This window comes from Hippocampus bargibanti, linkage group LG16 (assembly GCF_051943395.1).
Source record: "Hippocampus bargibanti isolate YZ-2025 linkage group LG16, ASM5194339v1, whole genome shotgun sequence".
Classification (NCBI taxonomy): domain Eukaryota; kingdom Metazoa; phylum Chordata; class Actinopteri; order Syngnathiformes; family Syngnathidae; genus Hippocampus; species Hippocampus bargibanti.
The window spans coordinates 8,038,904-8,060,360 of record NC_142749.1 but is presented as its reverse complement, the minus strand read 5'-3'; the positions used below and the strand labels follow the sequence as shown (position 1 = coordinate 8,060,360).

Below are 21,457 nucleotides of genomic sequence, written 5' to 3'. Positions count from 1 at the left end.
TTATAGGACAACTATGCCGCAAAGGCAAATTATATTTCTCCCAGTCATCCACTTTCTTGAGCCAGGGAACACCCTAAACTGGTCACCAGTCAATCCCAAGAAAATAATTTTCCAAAATCAAAAGTCGGCTGAGTTTTGACTCATTCACTGCCATTCCCAAATGTACTCGGGAATTGAAAATATGACAGAGTGCCATTCCCAAATTTGTTCGGGTTTTGTTTTTTCATGCTTGAGGCTTGAGAATGTGCTGGCAATGTTTTTCTTTTCCACAAGGGGGCAGCATTTTCCCTTTTTTCCATGTTACTGTTTTTTTCACCTTCAGCTGTTAAAGCGCTATACAAACCAATACCAGTGTCTGAAACTGACAAAAAGTTAGCGGACACCACAAAAGTTACCTGCCCGGCCATAAAGTTGCTTCCCCATTTTTCACAACTTGAAACCCAATAAGATCACAAAAAAATAAATGAATAAACATTTTTGCCAAGTATAAAGATATTTTTTAATTAAAGGACAACCGACACCACTTTTTAGTTTCCTAACTGACATCAGAAAAACGTATTGCCTTGCTCGAGAATCAAAACAATGGCTTCAGATTCGGAGAAGATGCTTTCTCGTTACTCATCCAGTTATGAATATGATTCAAATAGTTCTGAAGAGGAAAGCATAACTGTTTGCAATTGATTAAATAATTTATTCCGTGTCATTTTGAGGCATCTGGAAAGAAATGTAGCACCCAGAAAATGCATAAGATGGCGCCAAAGCTCCGTTGGAAATGGACTGATTATTCTTCTGGGAATTTGTGTCAGCGAATATTAAATAGTTGTCTTGGTGCAACACACAACGATTCACCATCGCGTTATATGTGTTTTCCTTCTAATTTCGCCATCAACACGGATCAACACGAAGTTTTCAGACCGAACAAAGTACCGCAAAATGCATTGTGTGTCGCTTTCTCGGTCAGGGGCGTTCCCTCCGTGACGTGACGTCAGGAATCGTCACCAACTCAAAAACAAGACTTCCTGAACATAGGTTTGGCAATTTGCATACTCCGTACGGCAGCCAATCAGATGCCTGTTTCGTGCTTCGGACTATACCGTGACTGTAAAGTGTACTTGAAAGTTTTGAAAGGCGCTTAGAAAGAGGAGTCCATGTGAGTTCTAGCAGTTTGCTTGGAGCTTTTGCTTTATTGAATAAAACAAACGTTTGATTTGATTTTTTTTTTTTTTTTAAGTTGTCGGCCACCCGGTCCGAGACGTTTTGAAAGTTGTACGCCTGACGTACGGCCCGGGTCTCTGGGCAGACGTTATTTCAAACACTGCCAATTTGCATGTATTGCATTGTATTTTGAACAGCTGCCCTCATTTCAAGCTCATATAACTCCAAACCCATGTAATTTAGGATTTAACTCTTTTTTTGTGATATACGAAGAGAGTCTAAGGTTTCTATTACTATATAGAATGTTTATGTAGTCCTAAAACTCAATATTCTGAGGGTCCTGGAATTCAAGTGACAATGACAAAAAACCCTGGCACTGGAGCGGTCACATTTTTGCACATATCTGGCAGTGAATGAGTTATTCATTAAAATCGCATGAAACACTTTCTTCTAAAACAACATAACGGATTTTGCAAAACCAGGAACTTGCAATTAAAACTGTTTCACTCCCCACCTTTTTTAATATAGTAATTACATACCAACAAACCAAAAAAGTTTGCAGCTGGATGAATGCATTGCTTGAAGAGCCTGCGATAAGAAGGAGCATCAGCGCAGAGCGCCGATGCGTATGTGGAACTGTCGCGGCTTGGAATTGAAGCAGATTTATGTGAGACAATCTCTTCGTGAATGGAAGCTACAGCTGCATTTTTGCTTTCAACATTTAGCTTGTAGTCGACGTGCACATTCCACCATGATGTCCCTGATACACTGGTGAAGACACGCTTTGATCCTCTCCTCTTTCATGTGGAACTGCTTTGTGTAACAAAGAGGGTACAGAAAGTTATTTAGGTTTTTTTTTTGTTCTTTTGAATTAAAGACGGCGCCGCGAGAGTGGCTGCCTTTCCAGCAGCTCCTGTATTTTGTTTTTCTACTTTCATTCCTTTCATAACTTTGCTGCTGTGAAATGTAAATGTCTCCATTGTGAGACTAATAAAGGCAAATCCAATCCAATCCAAACATTGATACCTTACAAAAATGATGACCTGAGCATGCTTGACTCATACGACACTCGACATTGCATTGTTCATGTTAGAACTCTAAACTGACCAGATTGCAATCACCAGACACGCCTGCTTTGATAGCGGTGTTATTTGACAAAGATAATGAACAACCGCCGCAGGATTTTTCTCCTGTTCTCCCCGTGACAAACATTAGAGGCTGATGGGAAAAGAAACAGCTCAATTTCCCCAGTGGCATTTTAGTGACATTTTCATGTGAAACCTCTCCGGTGATTTGAGCACAAATGTGGTGCAGTGTTTTTTATTTGATGTTTTTACACATTCAAACAAAGCATTGGCGATAACCATCATGTATGATATATATCATAGATCGATGGCAGGAGCCAAAATCTAGATGACCACCCTGAATCAATAAAACTGAATTAAATGCATGTCTGTTATCTAATCTTGAAAACAGGTTTCCCCCGAAGCAAAGACGATTGTTTTTGTTTGCGTGTTTCACATTGACTCCTTATGTTCTTGGTATAATGGTAGCGGTGTTGAGATTATAAAAAGAAAGCAGCCCGGTAACACCGGTATGAGGCGATTCATGCAAATTATCTTGTCTATTCCCAGCTACCCGAATAGGGGTGAAACCGCTCGTCAAATTGAGACATATTAGTACAACTAAATTAAGATATATTACTCCAACTGTGCATATACGACAGTCTGTCAAAAGTTTAAGTTGTTCAAAAATACCATCTTTTCCTTGCACTGTCATTTGCTCAAACAATGACAGTGCAAGCATTACAACTTACCACTATGTGGATCAATATTCTGATTTCTTGGATGTGGTATTTTAAAAGCTCTGAAAAAAGGCCATTTCTTGACGTTGCACCTGATACTGTTCTCCAAAGTGCCTTGTAGTACGGAAAATACGTTAGATTTGTAAAATAATTCAAATGTTCAAAGAAATTCACTGATAAGAACTAATATGAATCTAGCAACTGGGATGTCAATACCTGCATTACTTGTGTGTATAAAAAAAAAAAAAAAATCCGCGTCTCACCCTTTGGGTGGTATCAGTCCTCCATGTTAGCTTATGCTTCGGTATCAGTTTGCGCAAAACATTGGATTGGATGGATTTGCCTTTATTAGTCTCGCAGTGGAGAAATTTACATTTCACAGCAGCAAAGTTATGAAAGAAATGAAAGTAGAAAAGCAAAACACAGGAGTTGCTGGAAAGCCAGGCACTCTCGCGGCGCCGTCTTGAAGTCAAAACATGTTATTATTCATAGCCGAACTACCTAATCTGAGTTTTTTTTAAGCTTTTTAAGATGCATTTCCACATCTGAAAAGTGAATGAAAATGGGCTTGGATGACTCACTGACATGCCAGTAGTCCAGTTGCTGCTTTATTTATGAGAGCTGCAGGTGGTGTTTTGGTTTTTCTCCCGTGTGTCTCCAAGGCCCAGTGATTCATGAATGGACGAGACTGACTGAGCCTTCAATTGTCGAGGTGCATCGGAGCACTGGATATTCAGGGTGAATTTCTTTCGTGTCACAAACCTTCCGTCAATCGTCAAATCCATCGCTGTCTTGCACCCTATTTCCCAATTCTTGGTTTAATAGTGCAAGACCAAATTATTTGTTTGCGTAATGATTTTGATGCTACCGCTCTCACTGTGGATACAACAATGCAAACAAAATGTCATTACTTGCGTTGTGAATGAAGACTCTTAAGACTAAGACTCTTAAGAATTGCCAAAAGCAAAGATCTGGTGATGAATGCCAAAAATAAATCATGTTGTGACTCCACCAGCCCCGAGGCAGTTGATGAGATGACTAAATTGCCTTATTCTGTTGTTTAAGAAGGGAATGGCCGACTCATTTGATTGCCTTCAACAGCCAAATTCTTCAGCATTCTGTCACAATCGGAATTGTTTGAGAGCTAACTTCAAATGTGACCCGTGCCTGCAGTTTCAGTGACACAGTAGGAGTCCAGAGAGCTCTTTGAAATAGATGAATATGTCCTGGTTTCAACAGACTATGTCCCAAGATGTTCCATTTTGGCACATTGTTAAATATTCCTTCCTAAGTGATGTTCCTTCTGCATCCTGACCCACAAAAATCAAACCATAAAACAAACAGCTCTAACCCCAAATGGGGTTATTTCAGCAGCTGTTGACGGTTGCTTTGTTGCTGACATGCCAGTCAATCACAACAGAAATAGTCTGAACCATACTCGCAACATCTGAAAGAACGCCCGCTGTCTGCTGGGAGTGTGTGCTGACATTTTGTATTTCACCTTCCAAAAGACAGTTTGTTTTGCACTGATTTCAAGCTCAAATTTTTTTGTCGTTGCCAGATGTGTTGTGGTTTTATAATCCCAATCAAAGTGCAAGGTTGTAATGACTGGATAATGAAAATATAGTGTCTGTTCAATAAGTTCCTGAAAATTAAATACATAAAAAATAAATAGAACTCTTCCAGTTTTGCGCACAGGTATCTATATTATAACATCAATAAGTCTATCTATATTATAACAACAATAAGTATGTCCAACGACACAAATACACACACACACACACACACACACATAAACAAACATACGCACATACACGCATACAAAATCCCAGGGGACAAAAAAAGGGGTTTGCAATAACTGTAAATGCAGCAAAGTGCTGCTAACTTCAAAAGACGGATGATGCTATTTTCTCCTGTCCGACTCAGTGTTGCTGTAGAAGAGCTCCTTGGTAGATCAATGTGCTAACTTGATTTATAAAGAACAAGAGGTATTGAATTTTGTAATTACCAAGGGTCGAACAAAATAACTGCAGAGATGCTCTAGACTCAGCACATCCTCAAAAACACATTTTTCTGTTTTAATAATAATAATACATTTCATTTTCTGTTCAATTCTCGCTTCAAAACTACTGCCAAAATAGCAAATTGTACACCATGTTCACACTAACTGCAAATTAAATTGCACGTATAGACAGTCACAAAATCAGACACGATCTCAGCAAATTCATGTTGTTCAACTTTGCTTCATAGTGTAGAACTATTCCCCCTTACCCCCGGGAGTTTAAAATGCAGTCTTCAAATTTTTCATTTCAGTGATTCTTATGTTTGTACGATTCACTTGTGGAGCTAACAACCCCCAAACCAACATATTATGTGCCTCTTATTATTCTGTCATGGTGAAATTGGAATTCAAGAGGCCCTGTCAACTATCGACATTTTGCTGTGGTGTTGCGTTGCTCAAACAGGAGAAACGGAGCACAACACATCACTCTGGCAAAACTTCACCATGACAAAGAAAATATCAAAGGCAGAAGCTGTGACGCTAACCCCGCAACTATAACACAAAAGGCTTGCTTCCAAATTCTCAAATGATTAATGTTATTATTTGCAACTAAGAGCTAAATGGATTGTCTTTGATCCACCTGTCAATTCTCTGCAGAAACGAACTTAACGCTAAGACTGGCGACTTCACAAGTTTAGGAAACAAGCCCCGATTGGGTCAGGGCAACAAGTCAAATTTGTTTTCACATTTTTGGAATTTGCAGCTTTTTTCGCTTTTTTTTCTACAATGTTATATATTTGCTTTCCATCTGTTATTTGGCAACTATGCTGTGTTTACAACATGTGTATTTTTGGTGCGGTGTCGATAAATTATTGAATTGACTCTTTACACATGCATTTATGTTCTTTTGCAAGCGCTCTGAATGCAGATGTGTGTAATAACATTTTATGGCCTTATTTATTTGTTTCCTTTTTTTAGCTTGAACATTTATTTTCATTTTTATTGTTTATTTGAAGGGCACAATGCACATGAATGAACACCGGCGCATTACCGGCGTAACATGTGCCGGGGTTAGCATACAACGGATTTACATTTGCTGTCCCCTTGGCAGGTCACATAAAACATGTTCAAGATGTAAACAAGACATCATTCATTCCTTCCATCATACGTTCCTGTAAGTACATGAATTGAACCAAGTGTCTCCATCATTTGGCCTGAAACTCACCTTGTACTTTCACTTATCTTATCACTTACATTTTATTTGTATAAAAAATACAATTTGATTCCCAAGATGTGAAATGTTAAGATTTCAGGTTATGCTTCGACATTTAGTTTTAATTTTGACATAATGTTTAAAGTCTATTGATCTTTGCTGTTATAACATTTTACATTTTTGCATAATTGTTTGGGATTAAAGCCCATCGGCTGGCTCGCAGACAACCACACTGTGATTGATGGGTGACGAATGGCAGCGTGTAGTCTTTTTTTTTCAACCCGAGTCTGCTTGGAAAGACTCCAGCCCCATCCGTGACAGGGAACAGGAAAAGCAGTCGATAAAATGTTTGCAGGGATTTATGCTGTTATGACAATTAAAGTGTGCATGAGAGGAGAGGTTGTCCATGTCCTTATTGAAATAGGTTAAAATTCCCTCTGCTCTCAGCATTTTTCTTCAATGATTTAAGTTCTTTGGTCGCTCGATTGAATCGAATCATTTGAAGTCCTATTTGAGACTCAGTTTTCGCCTCCGTGTTTGTACCTTGTATAATCTCGCTTGAAATTGTGGGCTTTGAATCCTTATAGTCAACCAACCTTGTGCTTTTCTGATTCAACAAAAGGTAAGATACATGAAATAACTAATTTCATTCACTGACTTGGGTTAAAAAAGAAGAAAAAAAACAGCTTCTGGGCTTTCATTATTTATATTACAGATGCTTTTCGCTGTGTCGTCCTCACTAAACTTGCAATGCCTCCCTATATAGTAACACTTTAAAACTGCCTTTTCTGAGCTAAAGAACAAGTAGGGCACACATCATACCTTTCACGAATTTGAAAAAAATAAAATCTGAAAATAAAACAAAAGATGACTAGAACCATGAATTAAGAGTGACGTCTTTTCAGAAAGTTAGGCATGCATCTTCTGATAAATGTAACATAGTTGACATTTTTGAATTAAACTGTTCACCGTTCCACTATATCAAACGTTGAACAGTTGGTTGAACAGTTGGTTGAATAAAATGAAACTTCCCGCTGTTGAGGTCTAAAAACAAGAAGGTTCTCAATGTTGCCATTGTCAAAAATGTTGCCTGCACATGTAATCGTGGCGTAATTGCTTGTGAAAATCCGAATTCACCCTGGTTATTCTTTGACATGGAGTCTTCACAAAGGATAAGGTTTATGGTTCAACGGATTACCATTTTTGTTTGTTTTCTTGTCTGGTCTCTGGTTGATGCTTCATTCTAACACACGGGAGCTTTTAAAGCATTGTGTTGCACACCAAGGGGATGAGACAGTGTGCAATAGATAGTAGGAAGCTGTGAATTGTTATACCCTCCTGTGTGGGTGGTGTTCATGTTCGGTAAGATATACAATATAAACATGTTTTTCAACAAAAGCATTGTTACATTATTCCCTGATATTGTAACCGGATCGACAATCATTAACGTTTACCATAATGTCTGGTTTACTCATAAAGCAGGTGTAACAAATTGAGCCAGCCTTAGTGAAATCAAATCACAAAAGATTGCATTATACGTTTGGATAAAGTCGAACACATAATATGTTGCAGGTACAATACCCCAGCCACGTTTGTTTGCAGTCATGAAGAAAATATTCATCATTAAGGGAAGAAAGTCATCATCATTCCAATTCAAATTTCATAGCCCAAGTGATCCGGGCCTTTCTATAATTTGTTCCATTTGCAAATGATCTCCCAACACTATAACCTACTCGTGAGAAAAGAATCCACTCAGACACACACCTCCTCCCGTCTACCGACAGACCTAACTAAAGAACCCGGAGGGCTTTGATGAGAACAAAACCAACAGGACTCAGATAGCCCTGAAGCTAACTCTGTAAGTTTATTATAAGATAAATATTAGATCAAAAAGAAGGAACAGCATGACCTTGCTACTCTTTTTCATCGTGACATATTTTCCAAGGCAAAAATAATAAGTTTGGATCTTCTTTCTTCTCCTTTCGATGTCTCACTCACTTGTCTCTATATTCCATCACTGACAGTCTGCAGTCTGCTGTGTGTAAGAGGAGATGTCTTGACACATTCCGATTAGTGAGAAGGCTATTCAATTACTATGGCTCACAATATCAAAACCCTACCAATTCAGAATGCAATTTCAGAGATCTCTTCTTGACAGTTTTATTTGCTCATTGTATGCATGAGGGTATTTTGCCATATTTTATTTATTTTTTGTTTTTTTCCAATTCAGCTCAACATTTGATAAGCGGTAACTCATCTGTAAAGCTTAGACTTCGAAATCAGAGGCCTCGCTACTAAATGGCAACGAGGCGTCAAGAGAGATACTTAACAGCTTCTTGAGCAAGGCACAAATTCCGCCCCACCTTGGAATGCACAGCATCTGTTAAAATATTCCTCTCACACTGACATGTTGCATTGTCTTGCATGCTTTAATGCTTGCAGGTGTGTGATCTGGGTCTTTGTGTGCAGTTTGATGTTGGGATCAAAACGGAAATGCAATTGTTCAGCCTGGGGGAGAGTGGCATAAATCTGAGTGTAATTGGAGTTTTTTGCTTATGCACTCACCATATGTCACGAAAACAGCGTGATTTGACATTGTTAACGTTTAAACCATTAACTTGCCATAGAGCACATTCCTCAAATAAATTGTGTGATTTGTGGGATTCATCTAATTCCCCGTGTCCTAGCAACACTGCCCTGGCTTTACAAAACTAGTAGTAGCAACAGCAACATTCACACATTATCCACCCACTCTGTGAGCCCACTCATGTCTCCATGCCCTCTCCACCTGCCATAATCCCCAGGTGAGCCACTACCGTCAATCTCTGACTCCACTTTCTCCTCACTTCAACCCACTAGCTGCTGTTCTTTTTCTTCTGATGCTGAAAATGTGAAAAATGTGATGAGTGCACTATCCACACCATCTCCCTTCCCTTCCAGTGTTGGGCACCAATTTTATATACTCAGTATTTTGACATTAATCTCTGTTACCTCAGATGACGTTTAGTGGAAACAAACATTCTGTACAAGACCATTTCTTTCTTCCTTTTATGAAAGCACAGCCATGCTTTTTATCGGGTGACAAAGAAAGACAAAACATGCACGGGTTGTAAAATCACAATTTGATAAAAGTGCATTGTGTGACTACTATAGCATTTTTATCAAACAACCTCAACATTCAGGGGATCATTTTGCTTCAAATAGGTTGCATAGATATATATTTTTATTATTATTTGACTAATTCTTAACTGTTCACCACAGTAATGCAATTGTGACTAAACTGCGAAATAATATGACAAAAACCGATCCATGCGTACCAAATCCAGCAGACATTTAAACAGCTTCTTCCCCCAAGCCATTAACTCTTTGAACTCTTTCAACAGTAGCCTAAATGGAACTGTATAGTGCCACTTAGCAGTTTTTTTTTGACAACGATACTAGTGCAGCGTGTTCTACCGGAAACAAATTCCTTGTGTGTTCTACATACTTGGCAATAAAGATGATTCTGATTCTGATTCTGATTCTGATAATATACAATACACACTAGTAAATCAGGCATGTAGCAATTTCTTTTCAATTTGCTAATCAGGTTAAAAAAATTGTTAGCATTTAAGTTAATGTCGGAAAAATAAAGGGTTTCCTAGGATATCAAGATTATTAGTGCAGAATCGTTAACTTGTCGATCGATCTGATTGACCTGAAAGAGGATCAGTCGAGTGCAACATGTCGGCTACTGCAATGAAGGTTAAGTCAACCGCAGCGCCTATATTAAAGTGATTTAATAAAGGTGCTACAAACTAAGTGTGACATAAAATGTGACCAAATCAGCTTAACATGATAAAAGACACACATCAACAGACAATAAGCCATAAGCTTTAAAAGGTTGGGGCAGCTACAATCAGACGCTTTATGCAGAACTGTAATCAAACGTGTGTCTTATCACACATTTGCAGAACATTGATCTAACTCATACAAAATGCTTATCAAGCACATACAGAGACACTGAGAAATGCACGGATTTAGTCAAACCTTTTCTTGGATAGGGCTTAGATGGGCTATTTTTTCCTGCAAAACTGTTGAACTGTTTAGTATCCCAATGAACTGTATTGTGAGCTTATCTGTCTAAGCAGGCTGTCTTTAACGTCTTAACAAGGTGCATTACATATATACACATATATATATATATATATATATATATATATATATATATATATATATATATATATATATATATATATATATATATATATATATATATATATATATATATATCTCCGTACCGCTTATTCCTCATTAGGGTCGCGGGGGTTGCTGGAGCCTATCTCAGCTGTCTTCGGGCACGAGGCGGGGGACACCCTGAATTGGTTGCCAGCCAATCGCAGGGCACACAAAGACGTACAACAGTCACTCTCACACTCACACCTAGGGACAATTTGGAGTGTTCAATCTGCCTGCCATGCATGTTTTTGGAGTGTGGGAGGAAGCCGGAGGACCCGGAGAAAGCCCACGCGGGTCCGGGGAGAACATGCAAACTCCACACAGGGAGGCCGGACCGGGACGCGAACCGGCGACCTCTGCACTGTGAAGCCGGTGTGCTAACCACTCGACTACCGCCCCTATATATATATATATATATATATATATATATATATATATATATATATATATATATATATATATTGTGATGTCACGAGAGGCTGTGTCCTGGAGGGCAAATACATGCCCCTAAAATGGCTCCACCCAGAGAGAGTCTTGGCCCCACCTGGTGGAAGGCAGCAATTAAACCCACACACCTGCAGCTGATCAGGGCTTGATTGGAAAGCAAGGCTCTTAAGGCAGAGAGCCTCTGAGTGTGCAGCTTGGGGAAAGACAAGCTCGATTGCTGTGCTCTGTGGAGAAGTTGATTGCTGCGTGGAACTCATTGCCAGTTGGGACCACACGACTGGATACTGGATTTGAACCTAGCTAAGGTGGCTAGGCTACATGACGAGGACGTCAAGAGGGGTGAGGCCTAGAGACTCTTGTAAAGAACCCCGTCTCCAGTTTTTACCTCAGAAGAGACTTTATTTGGATTTAAGTAGCAGAAGAGACTTTATTTGGATTTAAGCATCAGAAGAGACTTTATTTTCATAAGTATTGGAAGAGACACGATTCAAACCTTTGTTGCTTGTGAATTCCCCCTGGGACCCTTGATTAAAACCTTTTTCTTTGCATCCAAACCTGTCGTCCATTGCACTTCTTGTCCCGTCCCGCTGAGAGCAAGCCTCTCATGATATCACTATATATATATATATATATATATATATATATATATATATATATATATATATATATATATATATATATATATATATATATAATGACGTTTGTTTAATTATGCCTGTGTTTATTTATCTATTTGTCTATGGATGCCTGTTTATTTATTGATATGACAGCTCAATTTACTCAAATGGCCTCCATAGTCACAACTTGTCAATCCAATTGAGCACCTTTGAGATGTGTGGGACAAAAGATTTGCATCATAGATGTGCAGTCGACAAATCTACTCCAACTGCATAATGACATCACGTCAGTTCGAGCCGCTTATTGAGTCTATGCCAGAAAGAACGAAGGCATTAAAGATGACAAGAATCTGGCCGAAAAGAAACAAGAAATGTGTGTTCGATAACGTGTCTGATACGGGTTCTTTGAACTAATTGATCTGCCTTATTAATCTTTAAAGGCATTGTTCATGTGGTTTAAATACTGTAATGTTGCTCAGTGCCCGCATCTAAAGTAGATAATTTGTTTTGCAAAGTCACAAATGTCTTGCTTTGAAAGGATCTAGGGGATCTAGAGCAAGAAAAAAGGAAAAAAATGGAGATAAATCATTATATTTTATACTGTACCATTCTTTAATATTATTGCATCCCATGTATCAAGACAGTCTCAAAGCACATGATGGTAGATTGACACAGTTGAAGTCAAAATACAGAAAGAGAGTCCTGGTATTTGAAGATTGGCCAAAGGGCCAGGACATGAAATGTGCCAAAATCCACCATATGCTGGACAAGGAAAGCCACACTCCATTATCGTCGCAGCAAAAACACAAACGAGCCACAGGGACAGGTAAAAAGTGCTAAAACATAACTTGTGGTCAGTGGGGGTAAAATACTGAGGGGATTCCATGAAGAACAATGAGGCAGCAAATTCAGAGGCAGACTGCGACCGCAACGAAAGATCAATCCACCGAAAAGTATGGGTTGAATGGGTTGTGAATTTTTTGGCAGTTTTTTTGCAGTTAGTGAGTGAACAGGTGATGCTAACTGGCAGCGAAAGAATGCTCTGGTGACTTGTAAACGACTCACATGAACTAGCCCAATCTGGCATGAAGTAATTAAAAATAGATCGATAAACATTCAATACAGTATTAGAAACATCAGACTCATTTATTTAATCACAAATATAGTTAATTCCTAATTTATATGGGTCTGGAGTTATCTGAGGTTGAAATGGGGGAGTCTGTACAAAATACAAGACGATACATACATATTGATTTATATAGCGCTTTAACAACAGCTGAAGCTGGAACAAAGCGCTAACATGGACAAAAGGGAAATACTGCCCCCTCATGGAAGGGAAAAACATTGCCAGAGGTCTGACCAGCGCTTTATCGACACCCCCCGGCAATAAAAACACATTCGGGAATGGCGCTCTACATCACACTTTTCAGAAAAGAAAGAGATGCTAACAGCAGTTCTCCAGGCAAATAATTAGTTTTATCTCAAAAAGACATGGGTCACCCTTAAGGGACTCACTTACAATACAGGAACAATAATGAAAATGTACAGCTCAGTGAAGCTCTCGAAAGGGATTGCCTCTTTATATCTTGTCAAATTTCAGGTGACATTTCATACGGCTGCAGACCAGAAACAACTTATTTTTTCTTATGTTAGTCTCTGCAGCTCCAGAGTGATGACATTGAGCGTTGAATTTTCACACTGCACTGCTTGAGCACGTTCGTATTAATGCAGAAGGGCATAAATTACTTCAGATTTTAAATCAATGATATGAGTTATAATTTTTTAGAATAACACACACACGCACAAACACACACACAAATAGCCCCATGCATGCGTGTTTAACTGAATTGTAGTATCTATCACACTTTCCATTACTGCCTGCATTCTGTCTTCTCGATAAGACGCTAGCATTGTGTGTGCTCGGTTAAATATGGTATGGTCAACATTTTTCTCCTCTTTTCTCATTTCGTTTTCGACTTGACTCCATGTGTATTGTGTTTAGCGGAGGTTGAATAGTACAGTCCACTTATTCCAATTACATTCAGCACACTACATTTCTTAGCTGTGCCTGACGGATTTGCACTCATTTAATATGCGCAATGTACTGCTGCTTAACAGACTTACATTTTGATCATAATGATTTAGAAGGTCGATGTATTTTAATTTTCATAAACAGAAAAATGTGCAGTGTTCCACTGGCATTGAACTGTACATATGGCTGCCGTCATTGCCGGAAATCTATGGTCGAATATTTCTGTCATATGACACAGAAACACGAAAGGATGGGTAGTGTTTGAGTTCAGGTGTGCTACTAGTTCACTGCTGTGTTGAAATCATTCGTCATTAAACGATGACCTACGATCAAAATATGAAACCACCTTTGGAAGAAGCATCTAATGAATAGTTTATCTTATCGCGGTGTATGGGAAGCCTGAGGTTTTGATGCCAATCGGCTTTTGGAGGAACTGGGGCGATGCAGTTTTTTTTTTTACATTTTCAAAATGGCAGTGATGAGTTGTTTCCTGCAAGCAACACACAAATTAATTACACACACAGTGATCAGCGATGCGATGCACATTAGCAATGCACTGAGCATTTCAGATGCAGATCGGCCCATAGGGGGAGCTTAGGCCTTTCATATGATAATCTACTGTAGTTATTAATAACTTGTCACTAAACCTCTCAATATTGCACAGGGCATGACTGAGCCAGTGTCATAAATTCCACTCCTGATTTTGTTTAGCCAATTTGACTAAATATCGATGCTGGTAAGTTTCAGCCCAATACACACGGGCATGGGGAAGGGACAAAAGGAAGCCAAGCAATTAATTGTCTTCTCAGCTTGGCATCTCATTTCAACAGCCCAGAAGGTCTATTACAGGAGCAAGGCAGTCATTAAACCTCAACAATAATCACTGCTGAGCTATTCCTTCATCCTTTGTGCTACTTCACCATATCCTGTTTAATGCCACCCTACTGTGTCAAGTCTACTCACAAATACAACATTTGATACAGGAAATCAATATATAGGATTGAAATGTCATGTTGAGGCATATCGGTGCCAAAGAACAGAGTCCGGAAAGATAAACATTACGGAATTAGTATATTGTTGCTGACTATTGAATTTCAGGAGCAATCAACAGCAATCACTTTTTTTGAGCTGCGTTTTACAGACACACATTAACAAGATTATTTGTCAGGTTTAATAGCAGAAGTAGTCATGATTTCAAGGCAATCATTGGAAGGTGGAGACCACCTTCCTGATCGTAACTGAAGGTTGCAGCCGTATTAATTATGCAGTCTATATTTTGTCTAGTATTTTCCAGAAAAATGCTTCCAAATGAATTGGGAGAAGCTTAATTATGCAACAAGGGAGTGACCAAAAAACACATTGCCAAGACATCAAGGAATTTATCAGACGGGAAAGAAATGGAAGCTCTGGCCAAATGAAGAGGTCCTTTGCCTAACAGAGCCCGCATTTCATCTGAAATACTAGCACGATTCTGAACTCTTATATTCATCATTTAATCTGTAGCCCAAATCTTGTCATCACACAACAAAAAGAAAAAAAATCAACCTTGCTGTCCCAATATTTTCGCAGGGGACTATATGATAATGTGGGAGAACATGAAAAATATAACATTGGAGCGTTTCCAGCATGGCTTATCTTCTGGTGCAATACTTCACAGCCCAAAAAGAAAAGAGAGGAGGGGGTGTTGATAGAAGGTAAAGATGTGAAAGAGTGCCACAGCACGTACAAAGTAAAAGTTAAAAATATGTTGCACAGGGTGGAGACTGAAAGCTGAAAAGCTCTCAGTAGGTAAGAATAAAGACGATTTGAGTTGAGAGCGCCCAAGAAGAAAAATAGTGGGCGGGTTGCAAAGAGACTCCCTGAGTTTGAGAGGCACAAAAGTGGCAGTTGGGGGACATGGAGTTGGTTCATTTGTCACTGCCACATCAGTTACTTTCTCCTTCCGAACTGCAAAGACAGGATCTGGCCCACGCCCCAGACCTCGATTCCCAACCCTCTCTCAAGTCACCTCCCCATTATCTTCCATCTTCCAACCTCTGCCAGCACCTGCCCTGTCTCCCATCGCTGGGAATAAAACCATGCAACACTGCACTCGCACAATTTTGTCTGCCTGCATGGACATGTTCATTGAGCTTAATCAAATACATGTCTCTGCAGCAGTCACAACGGATAGCCTGAAGGTAAATTATCTCACCAATGGCATGCCTGAGTGGTACTGCCATCTATTTTATGCGATCTTGTGAAACGGTTGTCCTTTCAAAGAGGGCGGTCAAAACAGATATGCTGCATTTCTAGGATATACAACATTGAATTTTATATTCATTATATTCTTGTCCGAGACAATATACAGTAACTCTTCCACAGAGGCAGTATCATGTTGGCAAAGCGGTAGAAAAGCTTTTATTGGCCGGATGTGGATCTCGACCGGAATAAGTAATATATATTATGCTTGAGCTTCCTCAATAAAAAACATTCAGTCAAAGGTTTTTAAAATGCTCTTTGGCTTGAGAAGCATGACGCTGTTGGCAATTATTTTGCATGCTTGTTCCCCTGTGGAAAATGTGTCCACGCAAGGGTAATTAACAGGAATTGTCTTTTTCCACATTGGAGAGTCCGCAATTACTGCACCCAAGGGTTAAATATACAAGTATTTTAAATGCGCACACTCCCTCTCGCGCACACACACACACACATGCACACACACACACCTATTGATCTATCCATCCATACATACATACATACATACATACATACATACATACATACATACATACATACATACATACATACATACATACATACATACATACATACATACATACATACATGCATGCATACATACATACATACATGCATCTCGCTTTTATTTTGGGGAAGTATTTACTCCTGAGCTACCTGCCATTTTCATTCAATCAACTTTCATTGCTTTTTACCGTCACTTCATATAAGCTGACATTCATCTCAGCTGCCGATGATTTGTTCACTGCTTATCTTTTATTTTCCAGCAAATGTCAATAATGCAGCTGTGGTCCCACTACTTATTGGTAACAGGAGCTTGTTTATTAAAAGTAAAGCTCTGAAATGAATGTGAGGCAAATTAATCAGTAGCTCTACATCAATTTATGAACAATTTATGTACTGTTGAGACTGTTATTTGTTCGTTATTTCATTTACTAGGGCAATATGCCTAACCACACACACATACATACACAAAAACACACACATACACACACTCATTAGTGGTGAATAGTTAGTCAAAAACTTTCCCTGTGATCTAATCCAACAAATTTATTTCGGCAATAATCCAATACTTGTTTTGATGTCAGCATGAGGCATACCAAATTGCTTCGAAACAATATACGTGTATTTATAGCTGCTCTGACAGTGTTTATTCATTTTATGTCAGGAAAAAAATAAATAATAATAAATAAATATATATACGGAAAGAAAATAAAACATCAAATGTGATTCGTGGTTCGGGTTTTTTCGCTCTTCAGCTGATCTAGGGTTTAGATTTTAAAACTCGCTTTGAAAACCGTGTCGGTCTGTGGAAAATTTGGGTCAAGCTCATCAACCAATAATAAGCAGTGTGCCAGTCACTGTGCTGAAACCTCACAGCTTCATGACGTTTATTCCCAATAGAGGAGATGACCCAGCCGGTATTTGCTAAAGAGAATGCTCGGAAAATTATAAAAGAAAATGTGAAATCTCAGATGGGATCTATCTCACCGCAATGATTCTTGCACTGATTTACATTTAATGATATTGTGAATTATGTACTGCCTTTCTAATGAGAAACATAATTTAATGAGCCTTTAGTTAAAACAGCTGTCGCCCAAACATCTTTGATTTTAGAGTGATTATGACCCAACAGTTGCATTTCTGAAATGAAATGAGTTTTTGATTAAAATACTGCTGAAACACCATTGGCTATAAAGATAAGACGTGGCTTTTTAATGACAAATCAAATCAGTTTTATGCCATCTGTCACTGTGCTCCTTTGAACCTAACTGGCCTTACAGGTGTCTGTGGACCAGAACACTTCCCTAATGGACCTTAATGGATTTTATAGTGCGGTGCAGACTTCTAATGGGGCAGTATGTCTGATGGGGATGCTCCTCTCTGGCCCTCCTGGGCCATTTCTAGGTTCCTAATGTGACCTGAAGAGAAGGATACATAATGTATCAGTAGGTTCTCTCGGCGGGAGGGTTAAATAAAGTGGAAAGTGTTGAGAGAGTGACAACATAGAAATGGAAGGTTATGAGAATTTGTAATAGTAAAGCGGATGGGGGTGGGGGGGAACCAAAAGAGACATTAAAGCTGCTGGAGGAAGAAAAATACCACAGCGTATTATTGAGGGACACTTTGGTGCTAAGCTGCTTATTGATAAAAGCAGTAATCTGCCTGACAGAAGGTAAGGAGGCCGGGATGTGTGGTGATATAATATTGCAGCTGAGGGAACGCCATCAGAAAGCTGAGCCTTCACACAGCTTTATCGAAATATTTTTTAAGCATAAATAAAGGGAATCTGACAAAAAAAGAGCATATGAGCCCGATGGGAAGGAAAAAATAAACAAGAGGGTTTGAGACTTCCCATGTCCCATCAGACTTAATTAATAGTGAGAATATTTTTAAAGGTAGGCACATATATAATTTGATGGTATCACTTTAAACCTTGCAATTTTCTTGAGAACATCCAGAAGGCTTATAATTTATGTAGGATTTAGTTGCAAAAAAGAGAGTTGTGTGTTGTTGTTGTTGTTTTTTTTTTGTGCCAAACATTGAAACATTTTTTTCAGTCTTTTATAATGCTAAAATAGATGAATACACACGTGTGATGCTCTTATTTCGGCTATATTGCTGAGCAAGCCATTGCTCCACTTAGTTCAGGTAGATTTATCAAGGAATATATGGACAAGTCCATGCAATCATGTAAGGAACTGAAGGAAGAGACATCAGCATACAGTAAAAATAAAAATAAATAAATAAATGTAAGTATGCTGAATATAACAGGCGGTCAGATGCATAATAGACAAGTTCTTTTATATCATGAAAAGCCAGAGCCACAGTTGACTGTATCATCTTGCATGGCTCAAACACTCCTTGCATGGCTCAAACACTCTTTGCCCATCTATCCACAAACTCTTGGTAACATGACAAAAGTCTCAGAAAATATTCCAGATATTTGTTGTACTAAGTTCATCCTGTCTACTTGATATCTAATTTTAAGCAGATTCTTTACTTACAGACAGTGTAGGTGTTTCAAATAGATATTTGAAACACCTACACTGTCTGTAAGTAAAGAATCTGCTTAAAATTATATTCCAGATATTCATTTGGCTTTTGGATACAATTTCAGGATTGGACTACTCTAAGCCAAACCCTAACCCGAAGGATACAGGGCATTCTCCATATTTATCCCATGCAAATAAGGCTCAAAAACATTAAATATTGAGCTTGATGAAATAAAAAAGGGTGTCATGCAAGGACTGAAGTTCTGTTTGTGATGTAATGTAAGGAAAGAGATGCCCATTTCACGGTAAGGTCATAGCATTGTCATCAAATGGTGAGTATAGTTTTTGCTTTTTTGAATGTTGCTGTGTCGATTACCATTGTGTGTTTGGGAGCCTTTTACTGAGCGAGTTGCTTGTTCTGTAGCCACAAAGGGACATATGTCTTCTTGTGCTGGTCCCAAGCCCGGATAAATACAGAGGGTTGTGTCAGGAAGGGCATCCGACATAAAAGCTTGGCCAAAACAAACATGCGGATCAAACCTCTAAAGATGGAGGACACTGATTCGCTGTGACGACCCTTGAGGGGAAAAGCCGAAAGGAAAAGAAGAAGAAGAAGAAGAAATAAGGCTCAATATGTGCGTGTATTTTTTTCAGGTTGTTTTATGGTTTATTTTATTTCATTACAATACATTTTGAGATCATTGTCATTGTCAACTAGGGACAGGTATACAAGACCAGTCAAAACAAGGATGGGTGTTTTTCATGAACTGTACAATGAAAGGCCTTGCCTTGGAGTGATGAAACAATGCCAACGCAATGACAAGAAGATCAAATTATTTCAGCAGAGAAAATCCACATTTTGATTCTAGACTTCCCATTGTGTTTCAAGTTCAAGAAAATGTGCACAAAGAGCTATGGGTGGCATTTGCGTGGGCATTCTTAATGTGTGTGCGAGTGTGTGTGTGTGTGTGTGTGTGTGTGTGTGTGTGTGTGTGTGTGTGTGTGTGTGTGTGTGTGTGTGTGTGTGTGTGTGTGTGTGTGTGTGTGTGTGTGTGTGTGTGTGTGTGCGTGTGTGTGCGTGTGTGTGTGTCAACTGTATCTGAAAAGCAGATAAAATAATGGATAAATGTTCTGCCTCATTTCTTCTTGCATTGCTCTTGGAAAAAATGAATGCTTTTGAGGTTTCTCTCAAGTCTGTGTAAGGAATGAATCTTTCAGCCGTTGACAGAGGTGGCGAGGAATGAGCTACATTTAGTACGTAAAATTAAATAAGTAAAGATCATGAAAAAGTTTGATTGAAATTTCAATGCTGCATATTTTGTATTCATCCTCAAGTATTTAGATTGAAAAGGAATGTTAGAATTCCTGAATAAGATTGGCCAAGAAAATATTCACAAGTATAGATTGAATCAACTTGCCCCCACATGTGGATTAGTTTATTTGTTGACCAAACAGCAAGTGACTGGGAATTTTATTAGAACATAATGTACCATATAACAAAATATGTATTGTATTGTATTGTATTGTATTGTATTGTATTGCATATATAAAGATATAATTAACTTATGGCAGAATAAAATGATGTGAATTAATTAATTAAAATGCACAAACAATGAGTAAACAGCTCATTGACAGAAAATGTAAAAAGCTAACAGTATTTACAATTGCCACTAGGTGTGGTGGGAATTCAATATCAATGGACAATTCTTTATTCAGAATCGGAAAGACTCAGAAAGACTTTAATCGTCTCACAATGGGGAAATTTGCATTTATTTTCACCCTTCTTAGTTTTTGTAGGGGTGAACAACATGACGGTGAGTGAAACAACAGCGGAGGGAGGAGGAGAACAAATGCTTGGAGAATTGAGATGTTTGTCCCACGATGTCATCATTTTTGGGAGACGACAATTAAATGTGACATCACGTTATTCCCGTGTGTCACACATCATTAATGGTTGTCTACTTAAAACAACAAATCAATAAAGTTGGGGAAAAAACTGTTATTGACATTATGGCGTACTTGTGACAAACTCCTCACTGCCATGACAGGATTGATAATATTAAAACGGACATGAAAAAAAAAAGTTGATTAACTCATTCACTGCCATTTACGAATTTATTCAGGAATTGAAAATATGACGTAGAGCGCCATTCCTGAATTTGTTCAGGTTTTTTTTTTGTTGTTTGGGTGCCGATAAAGTGCTTGCCATGGCCTCTGGCAATGTTTTTTCCTTTCCACAAGGGGGCATCATTTCCATTTTTGCCATCTTAGCGTTTTGTTCCAGTTTCAGCTGTTGTTAAAGCCCTATATAAATCAATCTGTATGTATTGCAATGTATTTTGGACAGTCACCCTTTTCAAGCTCTTATAACTCCAGACCCATATAATTTAGGAATTAACTCTCTTTTTCTGATGAAAAAAGAGCGTCTAAGGTTTCTCATGCTGTATTGAATATTTAGGTAATCTTAAAACTCATTCTGTAGGTCCTGGAATTCGAGTGACAATGACAAAAACACACACATGGACACATTTTTGCACATCGTCTGACACTGAATATGTTAATATTAAGTTAAAATGGAAGTGTTTGTTACAGAGCATTGGGGCATGAAAATTCAATTCCTTAATGTATACCTCTATACTATCTGTACAGTATATGGTTAGTTATCCTGAATTTCGATTCTTACAATTTTGTTTTTGTTTATTCGATTTTTTTTTGTTCACTGTGATTTTCAGTCC

The 21,457-nt window shown here is 38.5% G+C and overlaps 1 protein-coding gene across 3 annotated transcripts in view; it reads right to left on the bottom strand.

Annotated features, from left to right (window-relative positions):
• pcdh1a (protocadherin 1a) overlaps positions 1-21,457 on the bottom strand; it is a 91,411-nt gene that overhangs the window by 50,871 nt on the left and 19,083 nt on the right. The window lies entirely within an intron of this gene.